Below are 14718 nucleotides of genomic sequence, written 5' to 3' on the forward strand. Positions count from 1 at the left end.
CGGAGATGAGGGGTTTGGATTATGAGGAGAGGCTGAGGAGATTGGGTTTGTACTCGTTGGAGTTTAGAAGGATGAGGGGGTCTCTTATGGAGACTTATAAGATAATGCGGGGGCTGGATAGGGTGGAGGCGGAGAGATTCTTTCCACTTAGTAAGGAAGTTAAAACTAGAGGACACAGCCTCAAAATAAAGGGGGGTCGGTTTAAGACAGAGTTGAGGAGGAACTTCTTCTCCCAGAGGGTGGTGAATCTCTGGAATTCTCTGCCCACTGAGGTGGTGGAGGCTACCTCACTGAATATGTTTAAAGCGCGGATGGGTGGATTCCTGATCGGTAAGGGTATTAAGGGTTATGGGGATCAGGCGGGTAAGTGGTACTGATCCACGTCAGATCAGCCATGATCTTATTGAATGGCGGGGCAGGCTCGAGGGGCTAGATGGCCTACTCCTGCTCCTATTTCTTATGTTCTTATGTATGACTCCTGCTCTGCCAAAGACTTCAAGGAACTACAAAAGGTTGTGAATGTAGCCCAATCCATCATGCAAACCAGCCACCCATCCATTGACTCTGTCTACACTTCCCACTGTCTCGGCAAAGCAGTCAGCATAATTAAGGACTCCACGCACCCTGGACATTCTCTCTTCCACCTCCTTCCTTCGGGAAAAGATAGAAAAGTCTGAGGTCACGTAGCAAGTGACTCAAGAACAGCTTCTTCCCTGCTGCTGTCAGACTTCTGAATGGACTAACCTTGCATTAAGTTGATCTTTCTCTCTGCCCGAGCGATGACTGTCACACTACATTCTGGATTCTCTCGTTTCTTTCTTTACGAACGGTATGTTTTGTCTGTATAGAGCGCAAGAAACAATACTTTTCACTGTATGTTCATACATGTGACAATAATAAATCAAATCAAAAATCAAAAGATTTACTTTGTCAGATACCAAGGCCGAGATAGCAAAAAACACCAGCTGCTTGACGCCCTACTTTAAATTTCTGTCGTCAGCTTCTCAATTATCCTTATTCCAAACTTTTCTGTGCCACTCCATAGGAAATCATCAACCTGCATCACGAAAATTCTAGCCAATTTTCCTTCAGATTTCCAGTAGAATATAGCTGGATATGGTTTTAACTGGACTCAGCCAGTCTTCAGCAATACAGAATACAAAAGGGTTTGTACAGAGATGCATCACTTAATCCATATACGCATTTGTTGAATGCCCACAATTGTCCCTGTGTATTACCCGCTTCTCTGGACGGCCTCAAAAAAACTTTTCTTTGAAATGTTTCGCCGTGGAGAAATGCTGCTTTAATATCTATTGGTTTACATACACAGTTATTAGATGTTAGGATAGCGAAAAAAAATTTCAGTGTCACTGTCCTTGCCGTGGGTGAATCTACCCTAATGTCTCTCCCCTCCAAGTATTGCTCATACCCATGGGCTACTAATCTGGCTTTTGCTTTATACATCCCAGTTTGCAAAACTTTCTCTATGCAGATGCACCGATGGTTCAAAGCAAGCTGCCCTTCGTCTGGTGCCTCAGTGTACACCCCAAACTCTTTCCAACTGTTTGACTCTCTTTTTTGGCCTCTCTTGTCACCACAAGCTCCATTTTGTTGGCAGCTACCCTCTCATGGGGTCTTCTACTCCTATTACTATCATTGTTTTGATTCCTAGCCTTCCTCATTAAACTCCGGCCTCTACTCCCGTGTCTGTTTTTGTCAGGGCTGCTACTCGAAGACCACTGTTCTCTGTTGATGCAACTTCGGTCACAGAATTGTGACTTTTTTCTGGGTTCACTAAAGCTCACTGTCTCATCCTCAGGGTTTAGATCTCGCCTTTTTTTTGCTTCCAGCTTGACACCTCATTTTCCCAATCCATAGCTTTCGCTTTTTGCCCTCACTCTTAGATGTTGAGCCAGTGTTTATACTTCCCCGAGGCTTTTCCTGCTCTCCCGATTATAGTGGAATCCCTCCACTCACTTAACCATTACGGGTATGTATGATACAACTGCACCTACTTTGGGTAACTGAGCCTTTGAAGTAACATTTCATCCCCTGCCTCACTGTTACTTGCTGATCATCAGATTCCCTCTCGTCAAGAGTTGTTTGATCATCATAGTATCTCGAAGTATGTTCATGCGAGGTACAAGGTGCCTTCAGCACTTCTACATCCTGCTCAGATGCTCCAAATTCATAACCAATTCTCACTACTCTTGAAGAGTGGGCTCACATATCTGGTTACCGTGCTGTAGTATAACTACCTTGCCATCTGTCTCTATCACTTTCCCGGGCCCTTTCCACTCTTTTAGGCTCTCTCTTTTATAGTAGACCATATCCCCTTTCACAAAGTATACCCCCAATGGTCTTATGCGATGCCTTAGAGCTCGTCTTATCCATTCTGAAACCTCAACATTAATGAAGGCCTTTCTCCCTGCACGCATAGCATTCAAGCATGCTGAAAGCATGGAGCTAATGCTTGTCCCTTCTAATGCCGGAGGAGTGTCTGCTAATACTGACGGCAACTTTGGATTCCTCCCGCATACCAACTGGTATGGACTATCAATCTGTAATTTACAGCCTGGTTGATCCGCCAAAATTTTATGCAATTTTACGTCTGATTCCTTTCACAGAGGCCACTGCTGAATGCACTCTCTGCTGCAGTATACATTATTACAATATTTAAATTTTAGCACATATCTTGAAACTCATCACTTGCAAATTCACCCCCATTGTCTGTCAAAAGTTTTGACGGTGCCCCCAAACGGTGGCACCAACCCTTCTCCAATCCAGTGGGTCATAATTTTATCTATCATGGTCTTTTTATCTTTGCTGTAAATCACCATAAATATGGCCATGTCCACGAAGTGCAATAAATAGACATCTTTGTCCTTACCCCATATCTTTAGATCCATCACCACTACATCATTGAAATCCTATGCTAGTGGTAGACTCATGACTGGACATGGGGGGTCTGTATCCTTCTATAATTTATGCAAATTTCACACTGGGCTGATATTTGCTCTGTGAGATCATTATATTCTTTGTCCAGCACACCTGCATCCTGCAGCAGTGCTCTCGGTCTCTGTGGTGCTGGATGAGCAAACTGCTTATGGAGTTTCAGAATAATCTTCTTTTTGTCCACTAATGCGTCATGAATCCTTTGGATAATTTTTGGTTCGCTTAAGGGAAGACAAAAATGGCTAGATCTTGTAAAATGTAGGTCCACAGTTTTCCCAAATACCATGGCTTTATCCTGTTTCAAATTGTCTCCACTTTCTTTATCATGCCCTACTTAATAACAACGGTCCCACTGCCGGCCAATCTAACGTACAGGCAGCTCTCCTCTCTCATCATTGCACTGCCACAGCTGGAGCGGACAGGGCTTGAACTGCACGTTCCCGGAGGCTAAATTTCTGGGTTAAAGGGCGAGGTAAATTTTGTTTGTCTCAGGGAGGGGAGGTGAGACCCAGAGGAAGGCAGGAGGAGGGGGATTTCAGGGTGCGGACAAAGAGGTCTGGGGGAAGGGAGGACCTTCTGGAGCAGAGTGCCTCCAATTTCAAAAGGGGGCTGCTGATGGAGGTGCCTCCCCACACACTTCCTACCCAAAGCCTGAACGTGGTTAATTTGCAGGCCACCCCTCTGCTCAGAAACTCCTGCCACCAGTCTGAAAATTGAGGTTGGGAGAGAAATGGCCTGTAATCAGTCAATACTTGGCCACTTAAGGGTTCCAACTGGCGGAAGGGCAGGGCATACAGACATCGCCCATCTCAGTGGGCAAATTTGGCAGGAAGGCTATCTGAAAATGTTATGCTCCCCACCACCCATAAACCTGCTGGTTAGGGATCATAAAATTCTACCCATAATATTAAAGGGGGGGTTTAAACGAGAACACAATTTCCGTGTTGAACCTGATACAAATCCCCTCTCCCCAATCGTAACAGCTGTTAATTCTGGGATCGAGCATTTCCTAAGTGCTACAATCGACTTTCCACATCAGGTGTGACACAGACAGCTATCCAGTGAAATCCAGTGGGTCCCGCTGATCTCCACAAAACTGTTCTAGATGAAGTGACAAGGTATCACATGGTAGGTTGTTGCATGAGGTTAAATCTCATGGGATGCAGGGTGAGCTAAATGGATACAAAATTGGCTTGATGACAGAAGGCAGAGGGTTGTTTTTAAACTGGAGGCCTGTGACCAGTGGTGTGCCTCAGGGATCGGTGCTGGGTCCACTGTTTTTTTTTTGTCATTTATATCAATGATTCGGTTGAGAATTTAGTCGGCATGGTTAGTGAGTTTGCAGATGATACCAAGATTGGTGGCGTAGTGGACAGTGAAGAAGGTTATCTAGGATTGCAACAGGATCTTGATCAATTGGGCCAATGGGCTGACAAATGGCAGATGGAGTTTAATTTAGATAAATGTGAGGTGACGCATTTAGGTCGATCGAACCAGGGCAGGACTTGTTCATTCAATGGTAGGGCATTGGCGAGAGTTACAGAACAAAGATCTAGCGCTACAGGTTCATAGCTCCTTGAAAGTGGAGTCACAGGTGGACAGAGTGGTGAAGATGACATTCGGCATGCTTGGTTTCATTGGTCAGAACATTGAATACAGGAGTTGGGACACTTTGTTGAAGTTGTACAAGACATTGGTAAGGCCACACTTGGAATATTGTGCACAGTTCTGGTCACCCTATTATACAAAGGATATTATTAAACTAGAAAGAGTGCAGAAAAGATTTACTAGGATGCAACCGGGACTTGATGGATTGAGTTATAAGGAGAGACTGGGACTTTTCTCTCTGGAGCGTCGGAGATTTAGGTGAGATCTTATAGAGGTCTATAAAATAATGTGGGGCATAGATCAGCTAGATAGTCAACATCTTTTCCCAAAGGTAGGGCAGTCTAAAACTAGAGGGCATAGGTTTAAGATGAGAGAGGAGTGATGCAAAAGGGTCGAGAGAGGCAATTTTTTCACACAGAGGAAGGTGAGTGTCTGGAACAAGCTGCCAGAGATAGTAGTAGAGGTGGGTACAATTTTGTCTTTTAAAAAGCATTTAGACAGTTACATGGGTAAGATGAGTACAGAGGGATTTGGGCCAAACACAGTCAATTGGGACTATCTTAGGGGTTAAAAAAAAGGGGTGGCATGGACAAGGGCATGTTTCCATGCTGTAAACCTCTGTGACTCTAAGTGATACATTTTGCTCAGAAAAGCCATGGCAAGTCAATGTAAAACAAAGGGTACAATTTTAAGGGGGAGCAGGAGCAGAAGGGCCTAAGTGTTAAATGCATAAGTCATTGAAGGTAGTGCAGGAAAGTTGAGAGCACTTTTAATAAAGCATACAGAATCCTTGGCTTTGTCAACATGGACATTAAGTACAAGAGCAGGAGGTTGTGGTGCATTTGTAGAAGTCACCAGTTTGGCCTCAGCTGAAGTATTACATCCATACTTGGTCACCATACTAGGAAGGATGTGAAAGCATAAGAGAGTGCAGAAAAGATTAATGAGAATGGTTCTGAAGATGAGGAACTTCAGTTGTGAAGAGAGATCTGAGAAATAAGGACTATTTTTCCTTGGAGAAAAGACTCAAAGATGGTTTGGTGGAGGCATTCAAAATCATGTCGGATCTGTTCCCACTTGTGAAAGGATTGCAAACAAGAGGGCACAGATTTAAAATAATTATCAACCTAAGCAAAAATGGCACAGTGAAACTTTTTCACACAGTAAGCAGTTAAGTTGTGGAATGCAATGTCTGAAAGTGGGGTGCAGATACATTCAATTGAAGCATTCCAAAGAGAATTACACTGTTTTTTGAGAATAAGTAATGTGCAGAGTTCCAGGAAAAGGTTGCAGATTGGCACCAAGAGTGTTGCTCATACAGAGAGCTGGTGCAAACATGATTGTCCAAATGGCGTTCTTTGTAATCTGCAACAACTCTGCAATTGATGCACAAATCATTGAAGGTCATGGGGCAAGTTGAGAAAGCAGTTTGGAAGGCTTATGGGATTGTGAGGGAAAAAAATAGAGAAAAAGATAACAAAAGTAAGGATGGACTTTCATAAAGCAATCTGAACTGAAGTATTGTGGCCAATTCTGGGCATACACTTTGGGAATGATGTGAAGGCATTAAACAGAGTAGAGGAAAATGGTTCCAGGGATAAGAAAGCTGCAAAAAGACCTTACACCTTAATTGATGGGGTATAGAAAATACCGTTGAAAGTTTGGGGGACACTGATTGATTCATGGCTTTCATAGGAAATTGGATAAATCCCTGAAAAGAAGAACTTTGCAATGCTCTGGGGAAAAGGCGAGATTAGCTAGGTTGCTCTTACAGAGAACTGACACAAACATATGGCATGAATGGCCTCCTTCTGTGCAAACACCATTCTATGACTCTACGATAATTGTGAATCTATGACAACAATGATTCTATCTTGGAGGGTTGTAGAGCTGGAGGAGGTTAGCTGTACAGGAGGATCGAGGTTGTGAATGGATTTTAAAATGCAGATGAACGTTTTAAAATTGAAGTGTCACGAAAAGATCTCAGATGGAAGACTGATCCAAAAGGTTAAAGCCCATGGATCAAAGCAAGTTGGCAAATTTGATCCAAAATTGGCTTGCTGATAGGAGGCAAAGGGTGACAGTGGAAGGTTGCTTTCATGACTGGAAGCCTGTGACCATGGGGATTGATCGGTGCTGGGAGCCTTGCTGTTTGGTATATACATTAGCGCAGAGTCGCTGAGCAGAAACTGATAGCCAAGTTCCACACACACGAGGACGGCCTAAACCGGGATGATGGATTTATGTCACATTATCAGTAACCCCCACAGCTTGCCCCCTGGACTTGCAGAATCTCATTAGCTGTTCTGTTCTGTCTGGAGACAATACACATCTCTTTAACCTGTGTTTAATGCTCCCTCCACCCACATTGTCTGTACCTTTAAGACCTGGCTGGTTGCAGGGATTTGCATTCTAATCAGTATTCTGTAACTTGATTTTTTGTGTCTCTGTGCACTGTTTGAGAGCACATTTCCACTCCATCTGATGAAGGAGCAGCGCTCCGAAAGCTTATGGTATTTGCTACCAAATAAACCTGTTGGACATTAACCTGGTGTTGTGAGACTTCTTACTGAGGTGTCTAAGACCAGAGTGTATTGGTTTAAAGTGAGGAATAAGTGACTTAGAGAGGATCTGAGGAAAAAGAAAATCACTCAGATCTGGTGGAAATTGGAACATACTGCCTGAGAGAGAGGTGGGGTGGAGGCAGGTACTGTTTTAGTAGTATCTGGACAAGCACTTAAATTGCCAAGGCATAATAGGCGATGGACCAAGTGCTGGTAAATGGGATTAGTATAGATTGGTATTTGATGGTCAGCATGGACATGATGGACCGAAGGGCCAGTTTCTGTGCTGTATGACTCTATGACTAAAATGGAAGCCAGGTAGGTCATTAAGCAAAGTGATGTTGGGTGAATGAGACGTGGTACAACTTAGGATGGATAGCAGAGTTTTGGAGAATGTTAACATTCTACCATTTATAAAGTTAAGAGGCTGACTAGGACTGTGTTAGAATATTCTGGTCTCGACATGGCAAAGACAAGGATTAGGGTGTCAGCAGGTGAACTGAGGTAGGAGTCAGGTGATGTTACTGAGATAGAAATCCATGAGTGATGGTGCAGTTATGCGGCTGGAAGGCTATCTCAGGGTCAGGGTGTGAAACCAAAGTTACGAGCAGTCTGGTTCAGCCTCAGACAGTTTGCAGGGAGAGAATGATTGGTGAATCAATGTAGGTCAGTGATCACAGAGGGTTATTACTGCGTTAAATCATGACAATTTTGGATGAAGTTCACAGAGGTTAGAAAATACATGGAGATCAAATTTAAAGGAGAGAGCAACAGCACCTGAGAGAAATATGTGTCAATATCATCAACTAATATAAGGATTGTGGGGAAGGCACAGGGGCGGGTGTGGCGGGGGAGGTTGTGGAATTGGTTGGTCAGCAGTTTAGTGGAATGATGGCCAAAGGTTCAGGAAGTGTATCTCATGGAAAGGGGATCTCAGGGCAGGATTCGGCAATCTCTCCCACTTTAGCATAAACTTCCGGTCCCATCCAAGTAGATGGAGATTTGAATGGCTCACCATTTCTACCAAGGAGAAACCTGCCACAGGAGGGCTGAAAAATCCCAGCCTCAGACTGGGAGTGAGGAGAGATAGGAGAAAAACATGAGAAAGGGGAAGAGAGACATGCAGTAGAGGTAGCGGATTGGATGGTGTTATCAGTGACAAAGGAACCCATTTACACCTCACACTTATTAACAAGAATAGTACAGCACAGGAACAGGCCCTTCGGCCCACAATGTTGTGCTGAACATGACAACAAATTAAACGAATCCTTCTGCCTGCCCTTGGTCCATATTCCTCTATTCTTTGCATATTCATGTGCTTATCGAAAAGCCCTTTAAACACCCCATCATATCTGCCTCCACCGCCACCACCACCGCAGTGTGTTCCAGACACCTACCACATTCTGTGTAAAAAAATTTGTCCCTCACAGCTCCTTTGAACTTTTCCCCTCTCATCTTAAGTGCATGCCCCCTTAGTATTAGACATTTAAACTCTGGGAAAAAGATTCTGACTGTCAACCTTACCTATGCTTCTCATAATCTTGCAGACTTCTATCAGGTCTCCACTCAGGCTCCGCCGCTCCAGAGAAAACAAGCCTAGTTTATCTAGCTTCTCCTTATAGCTCATACCCTCTAATCCAGTCAGTAGCCTGGTAAACCTCTTCTGCACCCTCTCCAAAGCCTCCACATTCCTCCTGTAATGCGGCGACCAGAATTGAACACAACACACTAAGTGCAGCCTAACCAAAGTTTTATAAAGCTGCAACGTGGCATCCTGACTCTTGTAATAAATATCCCGATCAATAAAGGCAAGCATGCCATGTGCCTTCTTTACCACCTTTTCTACTTGTGTGGCCACTTTCAGGGAGCTATGGACTTGAACTTCAAGTCCCTCTGTATATTAATGCTGTTTAGGGTCCTGCCATTAACTGTATACTTACCTTTGATATTTGATCTCCCAACGTGCAGCACCTCACACTTGCCCAGATTAAACTCCATCTGCCATTTCACCACCCATATCTGAAGCTGATCTATATACCACTCTGCCCGACAACCTTCTACACTATCCACAACTCCATCTATTTTGTGTCACCTGCAAAATATCACAAACCGCAGACGTCCCAGTACGGATCCCTGTGGTACACCACTAGTCACAGACCTCCAGCCAGAAAAACACTCCCACCACTATTCTCCGACTTCTATGGGCAAGCCAATCCTGAATCCAAGTGGCTAAGACACCATGAATCCCATGCATTTCACTGTTGGAGGTGAGGACGGAAGAGGAAGAATGGGGTAAAACATACTTTTCAATAAAATGAAAAAGGCTTAAACTTGGAATTTTATGATGATCTTGGAAGGGAGAACAGTTTGTAACTGTGACTACTGAAATGTCACTGTGACTAATAAAACAGGAAGAAAACACGAAGTATTTAATGTATTTCAGTCTCCAGTATTAAAAATTAGGATGCTGATGGGTAATAAGCCTGTGTTCAGTGTTCACTATCTGACAACACTCCGTAGCTGAGGGCCAGGGGGGTGGCACAAGGTGAGTTGCCCCTTCAGAGGGCCAACACAAATAAAGCTGGCCAAATAGCCCTCTTCTATTCCACGATTCTATAGCTGGTCAGAGTCAGTGCATATCTTTGAGGTTCACCTCTGCATCATGTTCAGTGAATTCACAGAGAATAGTTTCTCAGTTTAATCCCCATTCCATTTGTCATCACATTTCAGAATATTTTAAGACTGAGATCTGATGAAGTCAGTGAGAGTTTAGACACACATAATAAAGAGACACGTGTGAGTTAATTAGCTCTGCCCGAGATTGGAATCAATCAATTACCTCACTTCAAAGTACACACTTTGTGTATCCATTTGTGACTGTGTGTTTTGAGACAGAACTGATTTAATTTCACATTCCATCACACAGCTCAGTGGTCAGACTCTCCCAGTCTAAGTCTGAATATTTTCTGCCTTGCCTTGTAACCTCTGTGTACTGTCTACAGGACCAGTGTTTATCAGAGTAAATTAGATTTTCTCTTACCTTTCTCCCCAGTCAATCCATGGAAACTCTTTGGATCAGAAGGATCTGGTTGAGGTTCTCATAATCCTGAGCTGGTTTATCTGCTGTTGTTCCCCAGTTAACAATGCCAGCTGTGTCCATTCCCATCACTCTATCTTTTATTGTTAGATCTAATAGCATGGTAGAAAAGGAGACAAATATTCAAAGTAAATTACAGGCCCAAATAACAAACACATCCCTTCTGTCCATTTATTCACTGCTGTTTCCTTCCTTTTGCCCTATTCTGTCTTGTGCCCATTCTCTCCCAACAACAAAACCACTCAGTTCCTAACAAACTCAATCCCATTTTCTAAATTACCAGTTAGTTTAGCTCAAGGTTCCTGGAGTAACTGCTAACTGTTTATTCGGAGGGGCTGAACTCACAACAAAATTACCGAACTATTCCCAGTGATACAATACCTTCCTTTTACATGTTGTCCAGTTTCAAGACTATTGGTTTATAGTACACTGTGCCTTTCTGCAAGTTACAACAGGAAATGCATTGCTGTTGCAATCACATAATAGCACAGAAGCCAATATGGCCCATCAAACACATATCGGCTCTGCAAGAGCAGTTGATCGAATCTCTCCCACGCTCTCAAATATGGGTTGTGTGCCTTCTTAACAATTCTCTCAACTTGACATCTCACCTTCAGCACATATTCAATAGGCCGCTCATCCCTGCACTTACTTTGGATCGATACACTTTTTATAATGTCTCTCGTCGATCTCCTCATCAAAATGCATCATATTGCACTTCTCTGCACTAAATGACATTACTCCCCGTCTGCCACCCGACTAACCTGTCCAAATCATCTTGAGGTCTACCTCTATTTTCTTTACAGTATTTCCAAGGTTTGGGTCATCTGCAATTTTTGAAAACGTGCTCTGTTTTCTCCAGTCCAAGTCAGTACAGTGGTTCTAGTACCTATCTCTGGTGAACCTCCAGTCTGAAAAAAGAATAGCACTCATGATTATTTCTGTTTCCTGTCACTCAGCCAATTGCATATACTTGTTGCTCTTGTTCCTATAGGCCCTTACTTTGCTGACAAGCCTATGGTACAATCTCTTGAACACAGCTCTCAACTTAGTATCAACAGCTCTCTGAAGTATAGGATTCTGAATATTTGCAACCCTCAGACTAAAGTTTCTTCTAATCTCAGCTCGAAATGAACCACCCCTTAACCTGATGGCAGGAGCTCCAGTTCTATACACTCCAGCGAGCTGAAACAGCTCATTCGCATCAACCAGTCAAGATCTCCTCGACTTTATTTGTTTCAATTAGCTCAATTCTCATTCTTCTGAATTCCATTGAATATAGGCCCATTCTACTCAATTTCCCCTCATATGCAATCCTCACATCTCAGGAATCAATCAAGTAAACATTTGTTGCACACAGTCTAAGGCTAATATATCTCTGCCTCTTTCCCCCTAAGAAAATAGTCCTAACTTGACAATCTTTATAACTGAAGTTTCTCATCCCTGAATCCATTCTTGTGAATCTTTTCTGTTTCCTCTCCAATGCCTTCACATCTTTCCTCAACTGTGCCATCCAGAACTTTATGCAATACTCCAGTTGAGGCCAAACTAGTGTCCTGTTTAAGTTCAACATATCCTCTTTGCTCTTGTATTCTATGCCACTATTAATAAAGCCTAAGATAGCGTATGCTTTATTAACTACTTTCAACCTGTCCTCCACCTTCAATGACATGCACATAAACACCCAGGTCCCTCTGCTCTTGCACACCCTTCAGGATTATCCTTCACGTTACATTGTCTCGCCGTGTACTTCATATCAAAATGAAACACTTCACATTTCTCTGCATTGAACTTCACCTGCTCCTGCATTCTATCAACTTCTTAATGTCCTATCGAAGGTCTCCACTATCCTTCTCAAAGTTCACAATGTTTCCAAGTTTGATACTATCTGCAAACTTTGAAATTCTGCCCTGTGTACCAAGATCAAGATCATTATTCATTCATAGGATATGGGTAACACTGGCTAGGGCAGCCTTTATTGCCCATCCCTAATTGCCCTTGAGAAGGTGATGGTGAGCTAACTTCTTGAACTGCACTTGTCCATGTGGTGTAGGTACACCCACTGTGCTTGCAGGGAGGGAATTCCAAGATTTTGACCCAACAACAGTGAAGGAATGGTGATAAGTATCCAGGTCAGGATGGTGAGACTTGGAGGGACTCATGTAGGTTGTAATGTTTCCATTTATCTGCTGTCCTTGTCCTTCTGGATGGTTATGCATTTCGAAGGTTCTGTCTACGGAGCCTTGGTGAGTTCCTGCAGTACATCTTGGAAATAGTATACATTGCTGCTACTGTGTGTCAGTGGTGCAGAGAGTGAATCTTTGTGGATAGTGCACCAATCAAGCAGGATTTTCCCTGAATGGTGTCAAGCTTCTCGAGTATTACTAGAATGGCACTCATCCAAGCAAGGGGAGAGTATTCCATTGCAATCCTGACTTGTGCCTTGTAGATTGTGGAAAGGTTTAAAGGAATCAGGAGCTGTGTTAATCACCGCAGGATTCCTTGCCTGTTCTTGTAGCCACAGTATTTACATGGCTAGTCCAGTTCAGTTTCTGGTCAATGGCAACCCCAAGATGTTGATAGTGGGGGATTCAGTTTTGATAATGCCATTGAAATTCAAGGAGGACTGATAAGATTCTAGCTTGTTGGAAATGGTCATTCCTGGCACTTGCGTGGTACAAATATTACTCGTCACTTGTCAGCCCAAGTCTGACATTGCTGCATTTAGAGGGAGGTGACGGTGTAGTGGCATTTTCACTGGACTTATAATTCAAAAGCCAAGTGTAATGGTGTGGGGGCCTGGGGCTAAAATCTTAACATGGCAGATGGTGAAATTTGAATTCAATTAAAAAAACAATCTGGAATGATAGTCCAATGATAACCATGAAACCATTGTTAATTGTTGCTAAAAAAAAATCTATCTCGTTCACTAATAGAACATAGAACATAGAACATTACAGCGCAGAACAGGCCCTTCGGCCCACGATGTTGCACCGACCAGTTAAAAAAAAAACTGTGACCCTCCAACCTAAACCAATTTCTTTTCGTCCATGAGGGAAGGAAATCTGCACTTACCTGGTCTGGCCTACATGCAAAACCAGATCGACAGTAATGTGGTTGACTCTTAAATGGCCTGGCAAACCACTCAGTTAGAATGGCAATAAATGCTGGCCCAGTCAGTGATACCCACACCCACTGAGTGAGTAAAAAACTGCTTCAGTATCTGAGATATTGTGAATGGTGCTGAGCATTGTGCAATCATCAGTGAACATCCCCAATTCTGCCCTTATGATGGAAGGCAGCTCATTGATGAAGCAACTGAAGATTGTTGGGCCTAGGACATAACCCTGAGGAATTCTCTGATGTCCTGCAACTGAGGTGACTGACCTCCACCAAACACAACAGTCTTCCTTTGTGTCAGGTGTGACTCCAACCAGCAGAGATTTTCCCACTGATTCCCATTGACTCCAGTTTTGCTCGGGTGCCTTGATACCACACTCGGTCAAATGCTGCCTTGGTGTCAAGGGCAGTAACTATAACCTCAGGATCTCAGCTCTTTTGTCCAAGTTTTTACCAAAGATGTAATGAGACCAGGAGTTGAATGGTCCTGGCGCAACCCTGGTTTAGCATCAGAAGTAGGTTATTGCTAAGCAAGTGCAACTTGATAATGCTGTTGATGACCTCTTCCATCAGTTTACTTATGTTTGAGGGTAGACTGATGGGTCCACAGAACAAATTTAAATGTGGCCAATGACTGCCCCATCAGTCACCCATCAGAGGGACAGGACATACCCAGGGATGGATATTGTTTGTAAAGTATGATTCCATGAGCAAGTATATCAGGCTGTTATTTTACTAATTTGTGGCACAGTTCTCCTTTTTATTTCATGGACTCTAATTTTGCTGCAAAGCCTATGAAGTGGCACTTTATCAAGTGTCTTTATCAAATCTATGTACACAACATCAACCACTTTATTATTTCATAAAAAACCTAATTAATTAATCATAATTTCCCTTTAACGAATCTGGTGGCTTCCCTTAAATAATCCTTTTTTCCACAAAAGCATAGAAAATAGAGCAAAAATAGGTAATTTGGCCCTTCATGTCGCTCCGCCATTGAAGTGATTATACCTGATCCTCTATCTCAACACCATACTCCAGCACTTTCCCCCCTACTCCTTGATGCCTTTAGAGTCTAGAAATCTATCGACTTCCTTCTTAAATATATTCAATGATTTGGCTTCAAAAGCCTTCTATGGTAGAGAATTCCACAGGTTCACCACCCTGAATGAGGAAATCTCTCCTCAGCTTAGTTTGAAATGGCCCACCCCATATCCAGAGACAGTGACCCCTTGTTCTTGAGCCTCTAGCCAGAGCAAATAACATCCCTGCATCCAGTCCATCCAGCCCAGTCAGAATTTTACACATTTCAATAGATCCACTCTCATTCTTCTAACATTCAGTGAATACAGGCCTGGTCGATCCAATCTCTCC

At 43.2% G+C, this 14718-nt stretch overlaps 1 protein-coding gene and 1 long non-coding RNA gene across 2 annotated transcripts in view; both read right to left on the minus strand.

The window, feature by feature from the left end:
• LOC144505282 (uncharacterized) overlaps nucleotides 1–14718 on the minus strand; it is a 445368-nt gene that overhangs the window by 77326 nt on the left and 353324 nt on the right. The window lies entirely within an intron of this gene.
• Nucleotides 1–14718, minus strand: part of LOC144505281 (NACHT, LRR and PYD domains-containing protein 3-like) — a 96753-nt gene that overhangs the window by 77326 nt on the left and 4709 nt on the right. The window contains exons 2-3 of the mRNA XM_078231352.1: nucleotides 10168–10316; nucleotides 745–840 (exon numbers count right to left, since the gene is read on the minus strand). The gene's annotated coding sequence lies outside the window, so the exon portion shown is untranslated. The remainder of the gene's footprint in view (nucleotides 1–744; nucleotides 841–10167; nucleotides 10317–14718) is intronic.

Source organism: Mustelus asterias, chromosome 16 (assembly GCF_964213995.1).
Source record: "Mustelus asterias chromosome 16, sMusAst1.hap1.1, whole genome shotgun sequence".
In the NCBI taxonomy this organism is placed as follows: domain Eukaryota; kingdom Metazoa; phylum Chordata; class Chondrichthyes; order Carcharhiniformes; family Triakidae; genus Mustelus; species Mustelus asterias.